General features: G+C 36.2%; 1 pseudogene; it reads right to left on the bottom strand.

Annotated features, from left to right (window-relative positions):
• Positions 1-13,111: 13,111 nt before the first annotated feature.
• On the bottom strand, positions 13,112-13,421 carry LOC105994908 (annotated as a pseudogene).
• Positions 13,422-24,280: the final 10,859 nt, after the last annotated feature.

The following is a 24,280-nucleotide window of genomic DNA, read 5'->3' as shown; positions in this document are numbered from 1 at the left end:
CTTTCCCTTCTCTGACATAGCTCTGCATATTCACTGGGGCTTGCTTCACACAGGAAGCTTTCCCTAATTCTTCCAGGAAAAAAAAATCAGCTACTGTTATGTGTGGTTCTTTGAACCCCATCTTGATCAGTAATTATATTCTGCCCCATTTCCTTTTATTTTGTTTCAGAGATCTAAATCTTCTCAATATGTAGAGCTATATCTAATACCCAATATTACCTGACACCATACTCTGCAGAGTATGTGCTTAATATATAGGTTGATTTATGCAGTCTCTCCCTAGTCAAGACATAGTTCAAAGATTATTTCCAACTTGGAGCATTAAACAAGCTTTCTTCTGGGCTCCATTTCTCCATTGAGCCAGGAAATCAGTCATTAGATAGGTACAACCTTTCTGAATATAGGGAAAGGATATCATTAAGTATTTCAACTATCTCAGAGCAACTTAAGTATTCCATCAAAGTTGCTGGTTTAATGAATATGATATTTATACCAAAGAAAAACTGCAGTCTTTAGTTATGAAATGAAATAACCAAAAACTTTAATATGACACTAATATTATTTGGTAATTCTCTCTTAAGACCTCCTATTTATAATTCTTTGGCCTGTACTAATCTTTTAGGTTGAAATGAAATCCTGCATAGAAAAGGTCTGGTTTCATAGTATGGAAGGTTAACTAGCAGAATTGAGTTATTCCTACAAAGCATGGCAGTAACTCAATTCATTTCGAATTTGAATTCAACTCATCATAGATGTACTGAGCAGATATGCTGGTGCCAACTCTTGTGGGGTCAAAGCAGGACTCATGATGCTTCGCATGAAGGATTCTATGACCTTGTGGACAGGAACAACTCAAGGCTAGACATAGAAGAAGTCTCTAAAAAAACACTAAGACCTTTCATCTGAATGAAGGTCAACAAAAGTTGAGCTTTTCCCACGTGTTTGGGGAAATTAATGCAATACTTAAACAGTTCTTTAGAACTCACTGTACGCCAACTAGAGCTCTTAGTGTTGAAAGAAAAGCTGAACAAGATATGCTCACTGTCCACAAGGAATCTATTGTATCACCCCAGCAGTTTGAAATTTTATTTCTATAAAAATAAGCTTGAAAATTATGTATTTGTTATGGTATACAGTATACAGATAATGACTCACATTGATCTACCCATAAACTTGATGTCCAAGCCTTGAGTCTAAGAGAAACTTGTTATAGATCCATGTATAAATTCTACAAAATAAACTGTTCATAAAACAGAATCCAAAATTCTATGCATTTTTATATATAGGCAATAAAAGGTACAAAATGCTTTTTCCTTAAGGACATCTCTAGAGAAAGATTTACATCCTCTAAATTGTTTGTGCTATCAATAGGAAATATTCACCTTAAAACATTTTTCCACAATCAATAAATATATTTATTTTAATTTAATTTTGGCCACAGATAGTGAAAACAACTAACTACCTCAATACCATACATCATTACCATGTTTGGTTTGTTTAGGGATCAAAGATGTTTGACTAAAAATTTCCTTCAAAACTTCCAATCTGGAAGATTCATCCATAGTTAAAACGCATGGTAAATACTTCACAATAAAATAATTATATCAAACTGCACTTCTTTAATTAAGCTCTCTGTTACATGTTTTATGCAGATGTGTATACAATGCAATTTGTATAGAATGTGAAGAAAAAAGTAACAGTTAATTTGGGGGACTATTGCTGTACAAGTGTGTTATCTTTCATATATATATTTATATATATATCACAGCATTAATTATTACCAGCTTCACATACAGCATTTTGCCCTTGATTTACACAAACAACTGTAAATGTTTTATATATTTGTGAGAAAGTGAATGATATTAGACCATCAATCCATGGGGACTGCAAATCAGGACAAAAAAAAAGGCTATTACATTTCAGAAGCTGTTAAATCAGTTGTGCCCCCTGGCTGATTTTGTCAGCTCTATTTGCTGTGGGTAAAACCGTTGATGCCTGGAATACTGGAGCGGCCCTGAGAGTCTTGGAGAGTAAATAGCAGCAGAGTTGTAAACTACACCACACATCTCACACTTACCGCATAAGCCCAGCTTACACTTTCCTCTGAATAAATCCAGCAGCTTTAAAAAGAGCAAGAGAGAGAAATAAAGAAAAGGAGAGGGAAAACAAGACAAAACTCAGCCCCTGCCTTCTGTCACTGCCTCTAGCTTCAGCCCCTCAGCAGCCTGCCAACGGGACACTGTTCTGCCAGTTGTAAATTTTAATTGGCCATCTGGGGAAAGCACAAACCACTGACTAGAGATTAATCAGCAAATTAACCCAGGCATAATACACATTTCCCAGTGGACCCAAAGCTGCTCTAGGCTGGGGCAGAGCAGCCTGGGATGCTGGAGACCTTGTGCAGAATGCTGTTATTGCTTACTGAATGCAGGAGAACATCTTCTTAGAGTCCTGAAATTCCCTTCTGTGTGACCTTGTTAGTGCCCCTGATTTGTATGGTGGTTGCAAAGAGACTTTTTTTTTTTGTAAAGTGCTAAACACAGATGGCACAGGTACTGTGATTGCTGGGAATGGTGTTGATGAATCAGTGAAAGTGACAACTTTTCTCTAGTGGGCCATTCATTCGGTTTGCTAAAGTACCTATAGCAAGAACCAATAGGAAACCTGGATTTTTACCAGTTCAATGAATCACTGGCGAACCACATTTGTTTAGCCAGTCTCTTGTATTACGAGAGATGCCTTTGCATGGTAGCTGTATTGGAAAAGGTTTGTAAATAATACAGCCTCCCTATTAGAATGTAACTTACAGAAGATAATTTAAGCTAAATGTTCACTTGTATAGAGTAGTGTGGCCTAAACAATTTTAAAACACAGTTCACTTATTAGCTCAGGGATGTTTTCTAAGACAAGATAGAGGAAGAAGACAAACACTAGAGGAAAAACACACTAAAATGATAAATTCCTAGAAAGTAAAGAGGGCTGGGTAGGATGCTGGAGGTGGGACCCTTATGTAGGAAAGACTATGTAAGAAGTAGGTTGATTTTAGAAAAATAAAAATGGGAATGATGTGGGAATTATTGTGACCAAAGGTCTTAAGAATACAAAATATTATAGTCTCAAAGACGGTGCTATAATGCCTACTTGTTAGACACACAAAATGAAGATTCCTGAGGGGAGAGACAGGAAAAACAGAGATTCTCCTTCATGTTGACAGTTCACATTTTACCAAGTTCTTAGGATAGGAGCATATAATAAGCATGAAATTTTTTTAATGAAAAGTAGGCATATTGTATTGGAGATGACTGTTATTGCCAATCCTGTCCATAATCAAACCTGAATAAGTGGTTGACTACATGATGAGAGTCCTAACCCAATATGTATTCGTATTCTGGAAAGCAGTCCATGAAATCACCAGGTGCATTAACAAAACCATGTTTGTGTTGGTCTAATCAGTCTTTCCCTGGGAATTTGGATGTGGGATGCTGAGAGATTTGGTTAGATAGTTAGTTGGAAGTGAAATTTGTGTCTTAAAGGCTGTGGTATAGGAAAGAACAAAGTTGTACCTGTGGTGACTTGGGATCATGTGCGTGCAGACAAAACTAATGTGGAGCCAGCTGCTGGGAGATAATGGGAAGCCCACCTGGCAGTCACTACACATAGGAAAGTGTTTCTATCCCCATTCTGTCTTACCTGGATGCTACTTCTTTTTTGTATTTTTCCCTGACCTCTGATTTTATGAGATTTGAACAAGCTTAAATGACATTCTGAATGTGGCAACCAAAAGAACCTTGACCAGAACAACCCATAAATGGCAATCACACCATCATAAACCAATGGCCTGAGAAGACAAATAAAATTAGTAACCTTCCCTTTACTCCCTACTACTAAATAATGCACAGAACTTAGGAACTCTGAAACATGTTGGTCATTTTCAGGAACACAAGAAATGGTGGTTTATTTTATATAGCTCTGCTCTGACCCACCACTAAATCATCCAGACCCATTTCCTTCGCCTCTGGCAAAATAGACTCTTCCCTTTCACAACCAGGTATGGATTTCTTTTTCTTTTATTACATTATTGCAAGCAATGCTGCCTGCCAAACCTCATGCCCTTAAACTGAAATGGCTTCTGGGTGAGGAGTGGATTGTCTGTGACAGTAAATCAACCAGAATGCACATCCCAGGGACCACGGTAGTTAAATGGGTGCTTCAGACCAGATACAGACATCTTCCCTGAAACACCTAGTTCAGTTCCCAGTAAGAACTCTGGGCTGTTTTTATTTAAATACTATTATCACGTCATATAGCAGTTTATTGTTAGTTTGCTTTTGTTGTTGTTTTGTTTTGTTTTTTGGTCAGTTGTGAGGCTTGAACTCTGGGCCTGGGAATGGTCCCTCAGCTCCGCAGCTCAATGCTAGTGCTCTACCACTTGAGCCACAGTGCCACTTCCGGTTTTCTGGTGGTTTATTGGAGATAAGAGTCTCACAGGGACTTTCCTACCTGAGCTGGCTTTGAATGGCAATCCTCAGATCTCAGCCTCCTGAGTAGCCAGGATTATATGTGTGAGCCAACGGCTCCTGGCTAACTGTGAGTTTTTTTTTTTTAATTGAATATTAAGGCATTAGAAAAGAGTACACCGAAATTCCAGATTAAGCACAATAACTTTTTGTTTTCTTTTTGGTCAGTCATGGGGCTTGAACTCTGGGCTTGGGTGCTGTCCCTGCGCTCTTCAGCTCAAGGCGAGCACTCTACAACTTGAGCCACAGTGCCATTTCTGGTTTTCTAGTGGTTTATTGGAGATAAGAGTCTCACAGACTTTTCTGCCAGTGCTGGCTTTGAACTGCGATCCTCAGATCTCAGCCTCCTGAAGCTAGGATTATAGGCGTGAGCCACCAGCGCCTGGCTACAATAACTTCTTAAAGCAAAAATACTATATAGCATTTGTAATATTTAAAAAAAAAAAAGGTCCAAAGTCTTGAAATGTCTGGCCTGAGTTCACTATGTTAGAGTTGAGTGTTCAGGCTATGTCTCCCTTTCCTAGGAAATAGGGCTTATCTCAACATTTGCTAAAAAGTGTCATCAGTATTTTCAGTGTGCTTTGGTGGGTAGGTTTTGTTATCTCCTCTCTCTGGGAAGGATATGATCCAAAAGATAGAACAACTTAACTAAATTCAGTTACTGTGTGTGGTCCCTTCTGAATTATTCCAAAGCCTTACTGTCTAGCTTTAACTCTTCTCTCCTACTTCATGTTTTCATATTATCTCAATTCAGAATAATATGGCAATAATTCCTGTAGATTGTCTATTGCTTCATTTCTCTTGACATAGCTTTCTATATGTTTATATGTACCACATATTTGAAATAAAGAAGAAAGTCATATGTATCAATACTGGGGTATATATGTTTCCTTTTTCCAAATGTATTAAAAATAATTTGCTATTATATATTTTTATTTTTATATCTAAAAACACAATGTTGCCAAAATGTAGTCAAGAAACAAATAAAGATCAAATCACAATCTTATCTATTATACAGTAAAAGCATTAAACATATTTATGTATTAGACTAGCTAGTGAGAGGGAAATCCCAAGAGAATGACCCAGAGAGAAAAAGAGAGAGAGTATGGGAGAGAGAGAGAGTATGTATGGGAGAGGAGAAAATGAGACAGAGTGCAGGAAGAAGAAAGAAAGAGAAGAGGGACAAGGACAAGGATACAGATAAGGACAGAAGGGAGAGAAATCAAAAAGGCCTCTCCTACCTGACTTCACCTCCAGACACCTGGAACTTTCTGATTCTGAAACACACTGCGGCTTCTGTCTTGCATCCACAGTACTACTGTGCCCCTTGCCTCTCATTTCTTCTTTATCTGAAAAACCATCACTCATCTTCAAGACCCCAGTCACATATTTCCTCAAGCTTTTTCTGATTTCACCAAATACAGTTAGCCATTTTGTTTCCAATATTATTATTCCTAATATCCCACTGTATGAATGTACAACCATCTGTTCATCCACTCCCAAGATATATAAAACAACTCAGAATAACATTTCAGTTGTTTCAACTTTGTAGCTTCTAGGCTATAATGGTTCTGTAACTGTGGAAACATAGAATTAATTTGAATAACAAAATAATGTAACCAGAGCAGAATAAAGGGTTAACTAAATGAAGAGATCTATTTATCCTTTTTCATTCTTGTGTTGTTTTTCAACTAACTGGATCAATTACTCAAATATATACATGTATCAACTGAAACAGACTCTATCCATATCATTAAAGCTTTGATCTACATTTCCCTAATGGAAAATACTGTTGACTACTTTTATTGTGTTTAGTTTTAATGTGTTTGCATATCTTGCTTTATGGCAGGTCCAAACCATTTACTCAAATTTTAATGGATGTTGTTGGCTGCTTTATTAGAAAGAAAGAAAGAGAGACAGAGAGAGAGAGAGAGAGAGAAAGAAAGAAAGAAAGAAAGAAAGAAAGAAAGAAAGAAAGAAAGAAAGAAAGAAAGAAAGTCAAAGAGAAATTAGGTAGCTATAGCTTTATCCTGCTTATTCTATTGTGCTCCATTGTTTCTGTTTCTCTCTTCTGTGTGTAAGATTCCTTTAAGTATCTTCTGCATGATCATGAATTATTTTGGCTTTTGTTACAGAAGGGTACTGTGAAGGGTAGTTTTGGTGGATGTGTTAATTAATTACTTCATTAATTAATTAATTTGTGCCAATACTGGGATTTGAACTCGTGATCTTGAGATCTTCCTTGGCATGTTCTGCTCAAGTCACTCAATCACTTGAGCTGCACCTCAACTTCTGACATTTTACTTGTTCATGATAAATATCTCATGGACTCTTCTGCCTAGGCTGGTTTGAACTGTGATCCTCAGATCTTAGCTTCTTGAGTACATAGGAGTAAAGACATGAGTCAAGATGCAGAGAAGATGCATTCACTTAGATAGGTAGCTATTTTTCAACAGAACTTGGAAATATCATCCTGTGTCCTCTTGTTTTTAGAGCTTTTGTTTAAAAAAATCTGCTTTTCTGATAGGATTTTTTTTATATATGTGACTTGTTACTTCTTTCTTACAGCTTTCACTAATCATCCTCCCATATTTAATGTTTATATATAATGTATCCAGTAGTACATTTTTATCTTTCCTTACTAGTTTTCAGAAAGTCTCCTATGACTGGATGACCCTTTCTCAAGGTTAGTATTTTTTTGATATTTTATTGGTTATTTTTTCTATGTTTTTAACTTGTAACTCTCCTTCTTTTATGTGTTGAAGGTACCTATCTTTGTATGAGAACTATTTGTCTATTAAATAAGCCAAGACTTCACATCCTATTGTTTCTTAAACAGACTGAAAGTAAAGAACCCAAAACACTTGAAACATGAAACATCCACAGCCACCATATCTACAGCAATTAACTTATGAACTAGGCCTATAAACACTTAGTCCAGCAAGTAGAGTAAACTAGGTCCCTCAGCTCTCCCCAAGCCAATATAGAACTCAGTGCTCTGCTTATCCTTAAACTCTTGGACATAATTGGGGGCCACTTGTAGTCAATAATACCTTCCTAATACACAAATAATAAAAAAAATGTCTATATTGAAATCAGCCCAGACACTGACAACTGATTCTTCCAGAACAGTATGCATCTAGTTTATCTAGATTTGAAGAGCAGGACCAGTGCTCCAAACCATGACTGAATTCTTGGCTATTAGTCATCCCCAGTTCAGTAGTGAGAAATAGTACCTCAACCTGGCCACTATACTGTCCTACCTTTAGAATGAAGGATTAAAGTGAATAAAGTTTCCAACAAATGACTTTGTTTCAGAGTCATAAGTCCCAAAATAAAAACACAGCAATATGAGAAAACAAGGCAACATGTTTTGATCAAAAGTCAGTAAGCCCACAATAAGGATTTCAACCATAGTGAAGTGAATAAAGTTTTTCTCAATTAGCTCAAAAAAATAATGATAAAAAATGATAAATGAAATTAAAGAGGATATATATATATATATAAACATCTGAAATGAATTTAAACAATCAAGTAAATAACTAAGTGAGCTCAAATAAACTGTTGAATTAAATAATGAAGACAATGATGGATAGTGAGGAGAGATCAGATAGAAATAAGAATCCTGAAAAAATAACAAACTGAAATCCTGAAAATGGAAAAAAAAAAACCAAAAACCTGGTAACTCAAGTAAAACTCAGCTGAAAGTTGAACTAGAATGGAACAAGCTATATTATAGAAATAATTTTATTTATTTATTTATTGTGAAAATACCATACAGAGGAATTACAATTACATGGGCAAGATAACGAGTACATTTCTTATCAAGCATTGCAGCCTCCTCCTTTGTTTACCCTTCCCATCCCTTCCCATCCTCTTCCCCCCCCCGCCCCCCTGCACCAAAGTTGTAAAGTTCGTTTTCGACATGACGACTTGTACATCTCATTGTTGCAATAGGTCCACCTGCATCCCTAGTTAAATGATTTGTTTTACCCTTCCCCTCCACAAATTATACCAACATCAAATACAGTGAAAGTAGGGGTTATACCGTGGGGGAGGGACATACAAAACAACATAGAAATCGTCTTATAAATGTGTTAGAAACAATCACATGAAAGAAAAAAAACATTTGAATACTTATCTTGGGGTTCATTCCCCTAACATCAACTTATCTGACCTTTTCTGCTTGACTAGAAATAATTTTTTTAGCATTGAAGATAAAGTAACTATCAATGAGACAAAAAGAAAGAAATATTAAGAAAATCCATATAGAAGATGCGAGACCCCTGGGACAGTATCAGGCTATTTCTGAAGTCATGTTCACTTAACTGGACTTTATACATAAAGAACAACAACAAGGAATTTTCCAGTGTTCACAAACTAATTATGTTCAAATGAATTATGTAGAGGGAAAATATAGATTAATGAAAGAGCTGTGTATTTTAGTCTTTCATACAAAAGAAAAACTAGGTGTGGGATAGGAGAAGATATTTTGACTTTCATCATTCAACCATTCAACCATTTGCCTTATTTTCTCCTAACCTTTGGTGTTTCTCTACTCCAGACTAATTATATAGGGTGAAATTAGGCAACATTCAAGAATTCATCATCCCACTGTTGGCAGCAGTGCCATTGAAATCATGTTTATGACACGTTGGACTCAGTTTGGTCTAGCCTTCTGATTGTATGCCATACAAACTATATGAAACCAGACAATATGAGGTTGATGAGCTCTTCTACTGTAGTAGAGATCTTACCAGGATGGAGAATGTCTGGTTCACCGGCCCTATAAGACCCACACTTTGGCCCTGCCAAAGCAACCATAGGCAGGATCCAAAATTCCATCAATTGAGAGCTTTCTTTAAAGTAAAACTCAACAAATGTAGGCCCGTGAATGATGTTATAAATACTCAAAATGGCTCTTAATAGCAACAGGATTCCCTACCCTTTCCCTAGGGCCTATGTTATATTCTCTTTACTAGATTAATTTCACTTTGCCAATTCTCTACCTATTTTCTCCCCAGTACAAAAGTGTTTTGTCATCAGGAAGTATTTGCATAGTAGAATGTACATGTTCTTTACAGTCAAAACTAAGTTATATAGTCCAGTGTCAATCTTTAATCAAATAAAAATACAATCAGTAATTCTGTTGACATACTGGCATAAGAACTAATGGAAATAATAGGTGAAGATTTTGAAGAAAATATCAGTGCGATATGTAATGCAATAAGTAATATTAAACTGCTTAAGTATTTGAACTAGAAACTTTACTATATTAACTTATAAGACCAACTTATGAAACCATCTCAAAAAGTGCATCATTTATAAATACCATAGGTTATATGAAAATATATTGCAATTTTAATCACGCTGCTTTCATGTCAATTAAAATTATATTCTTGTTTATATTGCTTCTTTATTATCCAGCTCAGCACATCATTAGCAGTTCTGAGAATGGCAATTAGTCCACCTTGCACTTTAAATTAATACATTCCTTTATTGATGGGGCTGAGTTATGATTTGTCAAAGAGGTGAAAAGAAGCTAAGGAAGAAGTGACATTGTTCAAAAAAAGAAAAAGAAATATACTTATTGCCTGAATTATGAAATGGTAAGCCTTTTGTACAACACCTTAATAATAACATTTTTAAAAGGTAAAAGAAATATTCCTAGCTTACAACTGGAAATGTTGTCAAAGAGTCTATTTTTTTTTCAGTTTTGCTCAAGTATGCTTCAATTTACAACCAGAGCTGAAACCACCAACTTCAATATTTAAACTAGAGTTGAGATCATTAATTAAAACAAGGATTTTTCTGGTTTTCTGTCATATTTTAAAATAGATAGATAAAATAGATATTGATTCCTCCCTTGAGAGAGAAAACTAGGCATCTTGACAATAAAAGATAAGTTAAATATGTGGTGATTAATTAACAAATTAAAATTCTGAGCAATAGTAGAAAATTGTTTCTTCCATGAAGTACCTTGTGAGTGGTTTGCATTTTCTTACTGAGTTCTGTCTTCTTCTTCACTTATTGCCTACCTGATTCTCCCCACACAGAACTACACAGAAAATGAGGACTACTGAACACAAATGACTAAGAATTTCAAAAGTTTATTCACCAAACACAAGAGGCACAGCTTCATTATAGTGAAAATACTATTGTTCCTAACTCTTTGTATCATTCTATGTACAGATCCACTTAACTTCCAAACCTCAGTGATCTTCCTTTGTCAGTGACTGTTTCTCTGATTACCATCATAGGCAAAATTTCCTCTTTTTCACAAGATTTACCTTTGGTGTTCATTCTTTCATCTTGAGTGATATACATTTCTTTAAACTTCCATGGAATAGGACAAAGTTTCTTGAGGAGACAGAACAACAACAAAAACCTCATTAAAGTACTAACTGGCTTTTAGAGAATTAAAAAAAAGGAAAAAGAGGGAGGGTACTTTTTCCTAGACTAGAGAAACACATGGAAATAGGAGGGGAGATTAAAATGTTATAAAAGCAATGACATAAATTCAGATGCATCACACTTATAAACTGATTTGTTGAATGGTAACCCCATTGTACAATTACTTAAAAACAATAAAAAATAACTGTTATGTATATTAAATAGGTAGATTTCATTAGATAACCGATGAAGAGAACACCACGTGTTATTCAGGCAGGAAAAGAAGTTTATTTACCAAACTTCTGATGGCCGAAAAAAGGGGAGACCCACCCCCAGGCCTGGAAGAGGTATGGCCAGGTGGGGGAAAGGTGTGGCCACACTGGATCCAGAATTGACCTCAAAGCCAGGGATCCTCCTATGGGCAGATGGGAGGCATGTGGCCAGAGGTGGACCAGGATGTGATCTAGCAGGAAGGGACTGCTTCCAGGTGTGCCAGTTACCAAGGTAACAGATACTGGGCAGAAACTTAGCCAACAGGTAGGGAGGTGTCTGCATGAGGCCTGTATGGCCCCAGGCAGACCTTACAATAACCTGGCACTGGAGGCTCATGCCTGTGATCCTGGCTACTCAGTGGGCAGAGATCTGAGATTCTCAGTTAGAAGCCAGCCCAGCAGTGAGAAATGAAGTGGAGATGAGGTTCAAAGTTCAAACTGGTAGAGCAGTAACATTGAGAACAAAAGCTCAAAGACTGTGCCAATCCCACAATCCACAGAAGAAAAACAAAAACAATTTGCTATTGCAATATATGTCTAGATAATAATACCAGACAAGCAGAAAAGGTCAAAATCTGTGTACAGGTGACCATATAACCATCTAAGATGATGCAAAAATGAAACCCAAGAGGGTTTTTCTCTGCATTGGTGTTGTTTTAAATGTACTATGTGATTTTTTTTGTTTCTTTGTATGTTCTCCCCCATGTTATAACCCCTGTTGTCATTGTATTTGATTCTGGTGCCCTGCATCTTGTATATACATTTTTCTAAGTAGGAGAGGGGAGGAAAATAACAAAATGCTGAAACAAGGATACAGGTTGATCCATTGTAACAATGAGATGTACAAGACACTATGTTAAAAACCAAATGTTACAACTTGAGGGGGGGGTCAGGAGGTGGGAGGGAAGGGACAGTAGGGGAAAAACAAAGGAGCAAAGGAGAGGGTAGTAATGCTCAATAGGAAATGTATTCATTGCCTTACTCATGTGACTGTAACTCTTCTGACAGTATCTTTACAATGAAAATATTTTTTAAAAAAAAGAAAAACAAAAAACAAAACAAAAACCCCTCAGAGTATGTGAGGAGACCCCAGGGAGGTGGACTGCAGTTCCTTTTAAGGAAGAAGCACTTCTTAATCAGGACTGGAAACAAATTTCACAGGGATAAACTCCATCCTCTGAGAAGGGAGCATAAACTGAATGATATGCAATTTCCTGGGAGGAAAGATAAAGCTAATTTTAATAGCTGATAAAACTGTAGTCAGCTATTATTTTTTACATATATAATTATTTTTATTTCATTTAGAGTTGTTTTAAGACAATCAAAGCTATTTTACTTTTAAAACATAAATTAGAAAAAACTGGGCTGGGGATGTGGCTCAGTAGCAGAGTGCTTGCTTGCCTAGCATGCATGAAGCCCTGGGTTCGACTCCTCAGTACCACATAAACAGAAAAAGCCAGAAGTGGTGATGTGGCTCAAGTGGTAGAGTGATAGCCGAAGAAGAAGAAGAGGAGGAGGAGGGGGAGGAGGAGGAGGAGGAAGAAGAAGAAGAGGAAAACACTAAGGTCCTAACTTGTGAGTCACAAGTAATAAAATCTTACAAGTATTTTTTTTATTGTGAAAATACTGTATAGAGGGGTTACAATTACATGAGCAAGGTACATTTCTTATCAAGCATTGTAGCCTTCTCCTTTGTTTCCCCTTTCCAACCCTTCCCATCTCCCCCCCCCCAATCTTACAAGTATTAAAACAAGCTAATCTTATTATTCTTGGGGGAAATACTGACAATTGTGAACACCCCAAATAAAATAAAGACATGTTCAAGTATCACATTCCTATTGCAGAAAGGAGGCAATAAGCATTCATGTCAGGAGTTTATTTACAAATATATCTAGTATTCTGAGTCTGAGAGTTTAACCCATTCCTCTTCAAACAGTCTGATCTGTTAAATGGTGAATTATGACACCCTTACTTCTTAAGCAGTTGGTGCCTCACTATAAAAAATGGTGCAGCAAACCCAGATCCAAAGAACACAGTCATCATGGCCAGGAACCCCACTTGTTTTCTATTGAAAATGACAGAGTCTTCCCTGGGCCGTGCTCATAGTGGGCCCAACGGATCACAGAGCTTGTAAACCTCTGGATGCTTTGGCCCAACATGGCGCCATCAGAAACTGCGAAAGGCACAGAGACAACGCGCAAGAAATGGCCGAGCAACCACAGCACAGCTTCTACCACTACCTTGTTCGCCAAATGCCTTTTTTTTTTCTGGCAGTCATGGGGCCTGAGCTCCGGGCCTGGGTGCTGTCTCTCAGCCCTTCAGCTCAAGGCTAGCGCTCTACCATTTGAGTCACGGCTCCACTTCCAGTCTTTTCTGCTTATGTGGTGCTGAGGAATCGAACCCAGGGCTTCATGCATGCAAGGTAATCACTCTACCACTGAGCCACCTTCCCAGCCCAGCTATTAATTTTTGACGTAGTTATCACTACCAGGGTGAAGAGCTATCAGCTAGCTTGAAAAGAAAGAACTTTGCACAGGTCTTGTTTTACTCCTCTAGCCTTCTATATTTTTCTCTAGCACTTCTAATTGGCAAAGAATAATAGTGACAAACTGCAAAAGTTTAAGTGAGGCACTTTTCCAATAATACAGAGCAAAGCAGTGTGGGTTTGAACCTGAGAAACAATAATTTAAAATCCACTCCAGACTTTGGTTGCTATCCTGACTGTACTCATACCTAACCATAGTATAAGGACAGAAATAATTTTGTTCTTTGACACAACAAAGTCCTTTGCATATTCAAAATTCCTCTCAGGCCATTTAAATACAAGTAAATGCAGTGCCAGTAAGCTACCATATTCACTTCTGAAAGATTGCCTTGGAATCTACCTCATCCCATGGTATCTGAGTAAAGGAGCCTCAGACTTATGGTTCAGCAATCATCATGTGATCAATAAAATCTCCAAATATTCTTAGTCCAGAACGGTCTCTGATAGGCTTCAGATCTAACACATCTAATTTGGGATTTGTCCCTCCTTCCTGTGAACACGAAGAACCTGTATGTTAAGTGTAGGAGGAGAGGAGGAACAATTTTCTGCAGAGGTTAATTTCTGTGGGCTTACCTTCAGAAGTAGTGTCAATAGATTTAAAACCTCATTTGTATTTAAATATAAAAATTCATTAGTATTTGATGTAGGAAATTTAGTACAAATCCTTATTGATTGGCTGAGTTGTGCTGTCATTCTGATGATAACTTTATTTTGGAATAAAATATCTTATAAGAGTAAAAGACAGTGAATGCTCTCCTTGAATTTCCTTCATAGATCAGAAGTAAAGGAAGGTTATGAAAGGTTTCTTTCCATTATATAAAGGAGATAAAAGGTATCTTGCTATCCCCAAATATTCAAATCAGCTGAAAAAGTAACATACTTATATCAGTGTTCATGTAGTAAAAAGTAGCTAATCCATTTTTATAGGAATATTTTGTCTTCAGTGATTTAATTTTAACATCTAAAGAGAGGTAAGCTGTCCATCTTTACTTGCTCAGTGAATTTGGTCTTCGACTCAGGCTTGTTGACCGGTAGGTTTATTTCTACTTAGTGTTAATGTTGAAGCCATGCCCTTGGAAGATTTGAGTTTTTAGGGAAAGAGTCTGGACGAATGTATAAATAGTATTTGTGCAGCAGTTGCCCTGACCTATTTTAAGCTTTTTATTAAGGAATAATATACGAAAATAAGCCCCAAATGCCTGTGCATATATGCACCTTCCATAAATTTATGAGAAGAAAGAGAAGCCAAGCACTGTTGTGTCTTATCTTTAATACTAGCTACAAAGGAGGCTAAGCTCTGTTGGAAGCCAGCCCTGGCTTAAGAGTCCATGAGACTCTATTTCCAAGTGACCAGCCAAAATCAGGGCTGAAAGTGTGGCTCAAATGGCAGGACACCTTCCTAACAAGAGTAAGGCCCAGAGTTTAAACCTTAGTACTAGAGGAAGGAAGGAAGGAAGGAAGGGAAGAAGGAAGGAAGGAAGGAAGGAAGGAAAGAAGAAAGGAAGGAAGGAAGGAAGGAAAATGAAAGGAGGGAAGGGAAGGAAGGAAGGGAGGAAAGGAAAGGAAGGAAGGAAAGGAAGGAAGGAAGGAAGGAAGGGAGGGAGGGAAAGATAATAATATGCTCTTCTGTCAAGAATTATCAGCATTATGTTCGGTCTGATCTGCTAAAACATTTTTTGGTTATATAGGAAAGAATTATACAAAGTAACAAACTAATGTGTAAACTTTTATAGATAAAAAGAATCTCTGAGAAATTACAGAAAGAGTTATTTTTTTGCATTTTATCTTTTAAAATAAAATTCCCTTTTAAGTGAGAATTGCTTTTTTAAGAACCATTAACACCAAACATCTGCTTCTTCAGCTGATCTGCAACTGAATTAAATAAGAAAAAAGAGTACCAACTTTGCCAAGTAATGTCAAACAAAAACAGCACCCTTAGTCTCTCTTACAACTTTTCATACCAGAAGCCATGATTTATACCTATATCCTATCTACTCAGGAGGCTGAGCTCTGATGATTGTTTCTTAACTAGCCCAAGCAGATAATTATGAATCCTATCTCCAATTAACCCATAAAAAGCCAGAACTGGAGTATGGTTCAAATGGTTGAGTACCAACTGTGAGAATAGAAGCCATGCAAGTGGTCAAGGCCCCAAGTTAAAGCCCCAGTACTGGTACAACAACAAAGAAGAAAATTAATGTATACACGAAAAAAAAGAAATACAAATATTACAAATTATACTAAATAAATAAAAAGGAGAAATTAACAAGGCAAAATCAGCACAATTAGTCAATGAACAATTTCAATGAACAAGGTAAAATTTAAATTATGAATTGAAATTAAAACAAACTATAACTAATGGTTTGCTCATTTCCATGAAACAGGCTCATATGCTGTCCAGGCTGTCTAATGAACAGTTCTACTGAAAAGAGAACCAAAAACAGCGGTGAAAATTTCACAAACTGGAAAATTCTTAACATTGATTGCTGGGTAAAATAAGGTTATTAGTGATCAGGATTTTACAAATGTCCCCCTAGTTGGAAAGCAAGCAAGATCTCATCTATGAGGAGTACACTCCAGTGTGTATTTGATCTGTGCCTAGTAAATTTGTTCCCTTCTACATTGACAGGAATATTTTAAAGGTATCTCCCCTTCTCCCCATTCTCCATTGGCTGGTATTAAGAGATTGTCATCCAACCGTGGTATTCCTCTAAGTGGATTAGAGATCTTGTTTGGGAAATAGAGTTCCAAAATGCAGAGGCAGAAATGGTTCATTTTTTTCCCACACTCCAGTATGCTAATTGTACACTGTTCTGAGAAAGTTAAGAAAGGAATCCTATTTATTTATTTTGTTGGCTTTGAATAAGCATATCCTTATACTGGTGTTTCCTACATATGATAGATGCTTGCCTTCGGTAGCCGTTATTTAGCATGACACATTTGAGTTGATAAACAATCATGCATGCCAGATACTTCTTCCCTACAATATGCATCTTCAGAAAAGTCCGATCGTGTATCTAAAATAATTACATTTTGTTCAGTAATCAAACTCAATCAAATGAATTCTGTGTGAACTACTTTTATTCCCACGATGAGAAATGTGTGTCATATCCTCTGTAAATTTGCATATTTTTCCATAAACCCAAAACCAATCAATTTTGAAGAGTTATGATAATATAAAGAATCTGAGGCAATTACAGTCTTTTAAACAGGGATTCTAAATGCATTTCACTGCTGGCATTCATGTAGTAAAATAGTCAAAACTTCTTTAACCCTTTTCATGACATCTCAATTACACTGTAATGATTGAAACTCAGGACATTTCTTAGGATTAATGACTGGCTAGAAAAGTAGATGGCCTGAGGTATAGCTAAGGGCCATTAATTCCCTCTGGTCATTAATCCCCCAGGAAATGCTTTCGGCCTGGTTTGATATTAGCATTACAGGCTGCAAATATATAGTAGAATTCCTGATTGGTTTTAAAATAGTTTATTAAGATGTCATATTTTAATTTCTGCCCTGTATACTCAACATTTCCAGATTTCCATTGCTGGACTTCCATCCCACAGTGTTGATGCCAGTAGCATAATACAAATTTCTTTGTTCATATCACACATTTTCCTTAAGAGAGTCTAGTCTTCACGTTGTTTTCAATACTGAAGTTCCAAATAGCCATTTATACTTGTGATATTATTTGCTAATAAAAATTTTAGTCATGTCAGAGGGTGGCATTTTATTCAGGTGTGTATGTTCTACTTGATATCATGTAAATTCATAAAGTATTGAACATTGCCCCAAATAGTTCCTAATTCTAATGTATATAAGCCTGTCCTTAATAATTCCTCTTCCATAGAAAATAACAAAAAGTAGGTCATAAAAAGAATATTTTTGAGGATTATCTGAAACTTGTAGGTCATCTATTCCTCTTGACACTCAACTTTATCTTTTAATTTATGAGCCACGGGTTTGATTTGGTTTTGTTTTGTATTTCTAATTTGAATAGAATTGTTTTTGAGGAACTGTGCTTTGGGGTTACCTCAGTATTAAATATGAGAAGTTGACTTCTTTTTAAAAAAATTTAATGGAAGTTATCTTTAACCCCATATCCACCAGATATTGCTTATCACATCACTGTGCTCTCTTATACAAGCCAGGAGAAATTTTTTTGAAGTGGAATTAAATTACAAAAACAGTTTCATTTAAAAACTTTCAGTTGATCTTACTTCACTTATTTGGTTATTCACAAGCACAAAGACAAGTCTGCAAGCTAGTACTGGCAAAGTTCTTAGCACACATTTATGGACTTACCTCTGACTATTTCTTGCCTAACCTAATTTATCTTTCTCATACACTCACTGTCAAGTTCAAAATATGTACCTTTGTCAGCTCCAGCTAATTCTGTTTAGAATGGGGTAGGCTGTAACTTGCTAGTTAATTGTAGAGTCAGATATATGTATTGAGCAACATGCTTTTCCCTCTTCACAATCCCAAATTCACTTTTATTCATTATCCCCATCTAATCATGTTTCCTCGTGATGGTTTCAGGTGTCTACTTGCCTTGGAAGGATTTTCAGAACAAAACAAGTGAAAGTAGCCTGTCCCATCAATTTGAAAGGTAGTCTCAGAACAGTATCTCTGTTGGCTTGCTAATAAAGTGGCATAAGTATTCTTGTCCTTACCCAAGTTGCACTCAGCCTCTTAAAGGTAGGGTTGATTTTTTTATATCTCAATGAATAGTTCTACTTTTTCAAAGGAATATCTGTTAACTAAGATTTCCTACCAAAGAATATCTACTTTATATGGCAAATTCTAAAGGCTATAGCCTTTAGTGGCTTACTAAGTTCTACTGTTATTAAAGATTTAATGGAAAGAACTAAAAGAACATAATGAAAATAAAGTAGAAAGTCATTAAATCTCCCCCAAGGCAATGACCCCTTAAGGAGCAACACTCAGAATCAGGCTTGAAGAAAGACATCAGTCTACAAAAAGTAAGGAGAAATATCTGACCATCTCTATGTCTGTCTTCTTCTTTTAGGATCTATATATCTGATGATTGCCATGAAACCTTTGAGTCAGTTGAAGGTCCATTCAGGAACTGTAATATGGGCTTACTGGAATAAACTGCGCAATTACAACACAAGGTCCATATTCTGTCCTCAGATCAATGTGTGTGTGTTTCTGAAGCACATGGTATATGCTATGTCTGTCTGGCAGAAACATTTGTGCTTAAAATACAGCCTGACAGTTCCCTGCCATCTTGCAAAACAGTGTGGCTTATTTAGAACAAATCTGTTATGACTGACCACAGAAAGATGCATGTGTGTTTCTGAGCTTCTCCTATGAATAGGCAAAAGGACCATCTGCGCACGTGGCATTTACACATCTTTGAGCAAAGTTAGCATTCCGCCTCCCAGTAAAATCCATCTCTCAGGGATTCTGGGTTTGTGATGCTTCCTGCAGAACGAAGAAGGAAAACAAATGCACTTCAGTAAAACAGAAGTATCCTTTTTTTTTTCATCTGTCATAGCCACAGTTTGATAGTATCTGTATTTCATTTTCACTTCAGAATATCACAAGAGAGAAATGGCAGGAAGCAAGTTGCTTCCACATGGTTGTGAAAGGGAGTTGTTATATTTGGTTGCTCTCTGTGGCACATCTCTGTGAAATTGAAAAGTGTATCTCTAGCTGCAGTCCTGATGGTAGGAATACAATAATATTCCTATCTTTTCCTAAGTATTATTTTCTATAACATAGAATGATCATAAAGTCATCACCTTTGCCTATCTTTCTTAAAATATTGATTTAATTTATGCTCCTGAAAAAAGTTTTAATGTGTTATCTTAAAATATATATCTTATCAAGCTATATAGAATCCTCAGAGAAAACATAAATTATGAAATATAATTATTTTATAATTGGAAATTATTACATTCCCTCTCTTTTTAATTAAAGGAACTCAAGATACTTCGCTTGGTCACAAGGTGCCATGACTTTTTAAAAGAAGATTCACTAAAATGAATGGGCCAAGTTATTTTTTGCCCACTTCTAAAACTGATATCTTTTTTTTTCACATAGAACAACTTTTATGTCCCATTTGTATTAAAGGTGTATCAATATATTTGTTTTAACATTTTCACTATTCTTGATGGAATTGTCTTTCATCTTTGAGTAATGAATCATTTAAAAATGAATATTATTAATAAGGAAGGTTATTGAAGGGGAAGCTACCCTTTTTGGTCAAAGGAGACTTATGCCTATAAAATTAGAAGCTGACTTCAAATGTCTTCTCAATTCTAAAATTCTATGTGCCATTTTCTTTCTGAGATTATCTTCTATAACTTGTAAATTGAGGGCAATTCCAAAACAATCAAATAAAAAATGTTTTAGAACCAAGACAATTATAGTTCATAAAGAGCTTGGTAAGGGTACCATTTTAAAAGACAATCCTAGGTTGTCATGTATGTTCACTGAAACATTGCCAGATTCCTCACTTTCTAGACACATTGTATTTTAGCTTCAGTTGTTCCCATCAAGTGATATATTAGATGTACTAAATTGTTGCCAACGTTCCCATCTTTTAATTCTAAAGAACTTCCATCACTCTCCCTCTTTGTTTGTATTGTCTCTGCTATGATAGATGTCAGAGGCTGCCTATTTGGGGAACCAGATAGTAACTATTTAAGCTTAGTGTGCCAAAAGGCAAAATTAAGACTATAATGCATGTGTTTATACAATAATAGAAAACTGTCAGCTCTGCCCTGTTTACCTGAGGTATAGATCCCAGGCAGTAGGACACTTCGTAGTCAGTTGCTTTCTAAAGAAGACTTTCTGCAGCAGTTATAGACTAGACTGCTAAGGAGGTGCCAGCAGGCAGGGGAGTGGGAGTAGGTGGCTGTCATGATCAGTCTCACTGACTATCGGAGTGACATCCAGAGCTAGTGTGGCCATTTCCATGTGGGCAACTGTCCAAAGGTGAGACAGTTCACAAACTGAGTCTGTTGCCAACAGAAGAATCTCCAGTATACAAACAGCAACCAGCTAAGTAGCCCAAAGCAATTGTAAGGCAAGGTCAGGTAGAAGAGGAATGAGGACACACTCTTTCACCAGAACTTCCCTCACCAGCCCTTCATCTCCATAGCTTAGTGCTTCTCCTAGAAAAAATGAAAACATAAAAACAGGCAGCAGGACAGATTTTTTTTCCTTCTCATGACTTGCCCATTTCTGATCGACTCATTACCTAGGGAACTGGTAGCTTTCCTCCACAATCTTTGTCATTCTAAATACCAGAAAGAAGCTATGTCACCACAAAACAATGTTTTCCATAACAAATAGAAAACAGTCATCAAAAGAGCTCACAGCCATCCTCAGGAACTTCTCTTTGGGCAAGCTGATATTTCTTGTAATAAATTATTTTTAAACTTAGTTCATGGTTCCTTATGTAATTTCTCAAATAAGACCCATTCCTTGCAGAAATAATAAAGCCTAGGTGGGTTTTATATAGTTCTACATCCCTTCTGTGGACACAAAGTATCACTGTGATAGAGGGCAGAGGTAGGAAGAAAACCAAAACCAGACCCCTTCTAATTTTCGGGGTTAGGCCATGATCTAAGAATGCAATACACACACACACACACACACACACACACACACACACACACACGCACAGTTAGGGCAAGTCAAAAGAAGAACATTATTTTGTAAGACATGTAAATTATGAAATTCAAATTTTAGTGTCCATAAATAAAGTTTTATTGGAACATCGCCATGCTCATTCATTTACATATTGTCTATGTCTGCTTTGAGATAAATGGCATAGTTGACTAATTGTGACAGATACCGTATGGACTGCAAAGCCTAAAATATTTACTATCTGACCCTTTCCTGAAAAAAAGAAAGTAAACTCTGGTTTAGAGTATGGGTGCTAAAAGCACTCGTATGTCAATCCCTCTATTTTGTTATGTCCTTTATTTTGTTATGTCCCTTTTGGCAACTTACTAACGTGCCCTTGTATTCATTATTTTATCTATAAAACAAGGTAAAAATAGCATCAACTTCATAAATGGATTTCATAATATATGCAAGGAATTTACCCATGTGCGTAGCAAAGCATTTAATAGATATAAGCTACTTTGGTTGTATTCTCTTCTGCAAATAAGATTTATTTGTACATAATGCAAAAATATTTGAATCAATATAGTCTTCTAAGAGGCAAAGTGTGGATTTACATGTGGAGTTTTTTGGTACTTCATTCATTATTAGCAAATGATTAGCTGGCATCATAGAATATGTACAGGAATATTTTGAAGACACCATGAATTCTTCTATATGCTGTTAGACTACTGATGAAATAAGCCTTAGACACATGAGAGTGAACCACCTGGAAAAGTTTACATTCTGTAATAGATATTTAAAAAACAACTATTGTTATTTCAATAGTAACTAAGGGCACTAAATTTTTATGCAAGTATTGAGTCTGATAGAAGTGCTGAGACATAACTCATCTTCAGATCCTGCTGTTGTCCCTTACAAAAATGCTTGCCACGAATAACAACATTTATTAGCCCCACCCATGGAGTAGAATAATGGCTGGACGATAAATTATTTGTTAGCTATTCTAAAAAAAAATAAAATAAAAAATAAAAGTAATTTTTTAAAAGTCACTGGTGGTCATGTCTGTAATCCTAGCTACTCAGGAGATTGAAATATGAGTTCAAAGCCAGAGCCCATGAGACTCTTATCTCTAATTAACCACCTAAAACCCAGAAATAGTGCTGTGGCTCAAAGAGGTAGAGCACTAGCCTTGAGCAGAAAAGCTCAAGGACAGCACCCAGGTCATGAGTGCAAGCCCTATGTTGAACAAAAAGAAAGAAAGAATGAAAGAAAGAAAAAAAGAAAGAAACAAGTGAGCTGCTCTTAAACTGACATCAGTGACTACAAATATACTTGAAATTTCCTAAGGCATTCTACATAGAAAACATACATAGTACATTACTTTAAAACTCTTAATAGAGGAGTCTTATTTTGAATTTGAAATTGTCAAATACAGATTTTCTTAATAAGAGACCCATAACCACATCATTAATTCAACACCTTTATTGCGTACCACCTATAAATGCCCAGAGCTGTGAACAAACAAGATAGCAAGTCTTTCCTAGGAACTCGAACTCTCAGAGTTCCAGAGCAGTGTGAAGTGTTTGTAACTCCTTTTAAGGTTTCTTTCTTCTAGTCCTTCTTACCTAAAATTTCAGACTAATCTTCCCATTTTCTTCAAAACATTTTCCTATTCGAAAAGTTTTGTCTCCCATTGTGCACTAAAACCAGTACAAGCTCCTTAGGGTAGCATGGAAGGTTCTGACCACAGTCTGACCCAAATCTGTCTCTGTTGCTTCCTGTCACAACTACATTTCTGTGTGTTCCCTCAAATTCTCCACAGTCATCCTCACCTACGTTGCATCTTTGCCTCTCCATCTCTGAGTCATAACAACAGCAAAACAGATAATTTCAAAAAAGACATGAAAATTGGTCGGAATCCAAGGAGAACTCTGTTTTAAATTCCCATTATATAAGCGAAGTCTAAATGAGTTTTATTCTTTCCCTTTAATGAAACTTTCTCCTCTCTCCAATATCTCCAGCATCATGCTTAACTCTTCTTCCAGTATTTTAGGTTGTCATTGCTAATTTACTTATTTTTATTAAAAAAAATTTGTTATAAGTAGCTAGATAAAGGAGTTGTCAATTTACAAAGCAGGTTATGAATACAGTTCATCTTGACAAAATTCAAAAAGGTAAACTCCAGAAAGTGGGTACTTGAAAAGGATGAGATGGGTTCAAGTGAAGTAGAGGAAGGTAGAGGAGAAGATGGGAAGAAGGCAAGCCAAAATTCAATGCATATCCTACAAAATTAAGAACAATCAGGGAAGGCAGGGAGGATAGGAAAGGGCAGGATTGGAATGTTGAGAGGGGTAACAGTGACTATGTTTAACCCTTAATAAAGTATGTGCTATAAGACAGAATTTAGTCAAACCTTTTACACTGACTCCTGGACTGTTTCTGACATAAGGAAAACATTTTATGCTATTTATGTTATGTTATTTTGAAGTATGTTTTCATCCCTTGATTAACTTAATGATCACAGTTCTAATGGGCTATTCATTGTCATACTTCAATTTCTTACAGGGTGGTGGTGTATTCCTAGGAGGACTTCAATAGTCCCTTTCTGCTAAACTATAACGATGGGTTTCTCTCAAGTCTCTATCTCCAGTAAAAACATCTTTAGATAATTTGTATTGTATTAATACATCCTATCTTCTCTTTAAGGACTCTTATAGTCCTTCAATTTTATTTAAGCAAATATTTGTTTAATATCTATTTTTTAATCAGAGAGGTATTGTGCTAATCTATAATAAAGTAAAAAATTTCAACACTGAATTTTGTTTAAATTTTATTTTTAAATGCTAGTAAGAATGTAAACATGTCCTTTCCCATTTTTCAATAAACTGTTATTTGAACCACAATAATAATACTGAACAAAGCCTCCTTCATGTTTCAAACAC

The sequence above is a fragment of the Dipodomys ordii genome, unplaced genomic scaffold (assembly GCF_000151885.1).
Source record: "Dipodomys ordii isolate 6190 unplaced genomic scaffold, Dord_2.0 Scaffold5, whole genome shotgun sequence".
In the NCBI taxonomy this organism is placed as follows: Eukaryota; Metazoa; Chordata; class Mammalia; order Rodentia; family Heteromyidae; genus Dipodomys; species Dipodomys ordii.
This window is presented reverse-complemented; position numbering and strand designations above follow the sequence as displayed.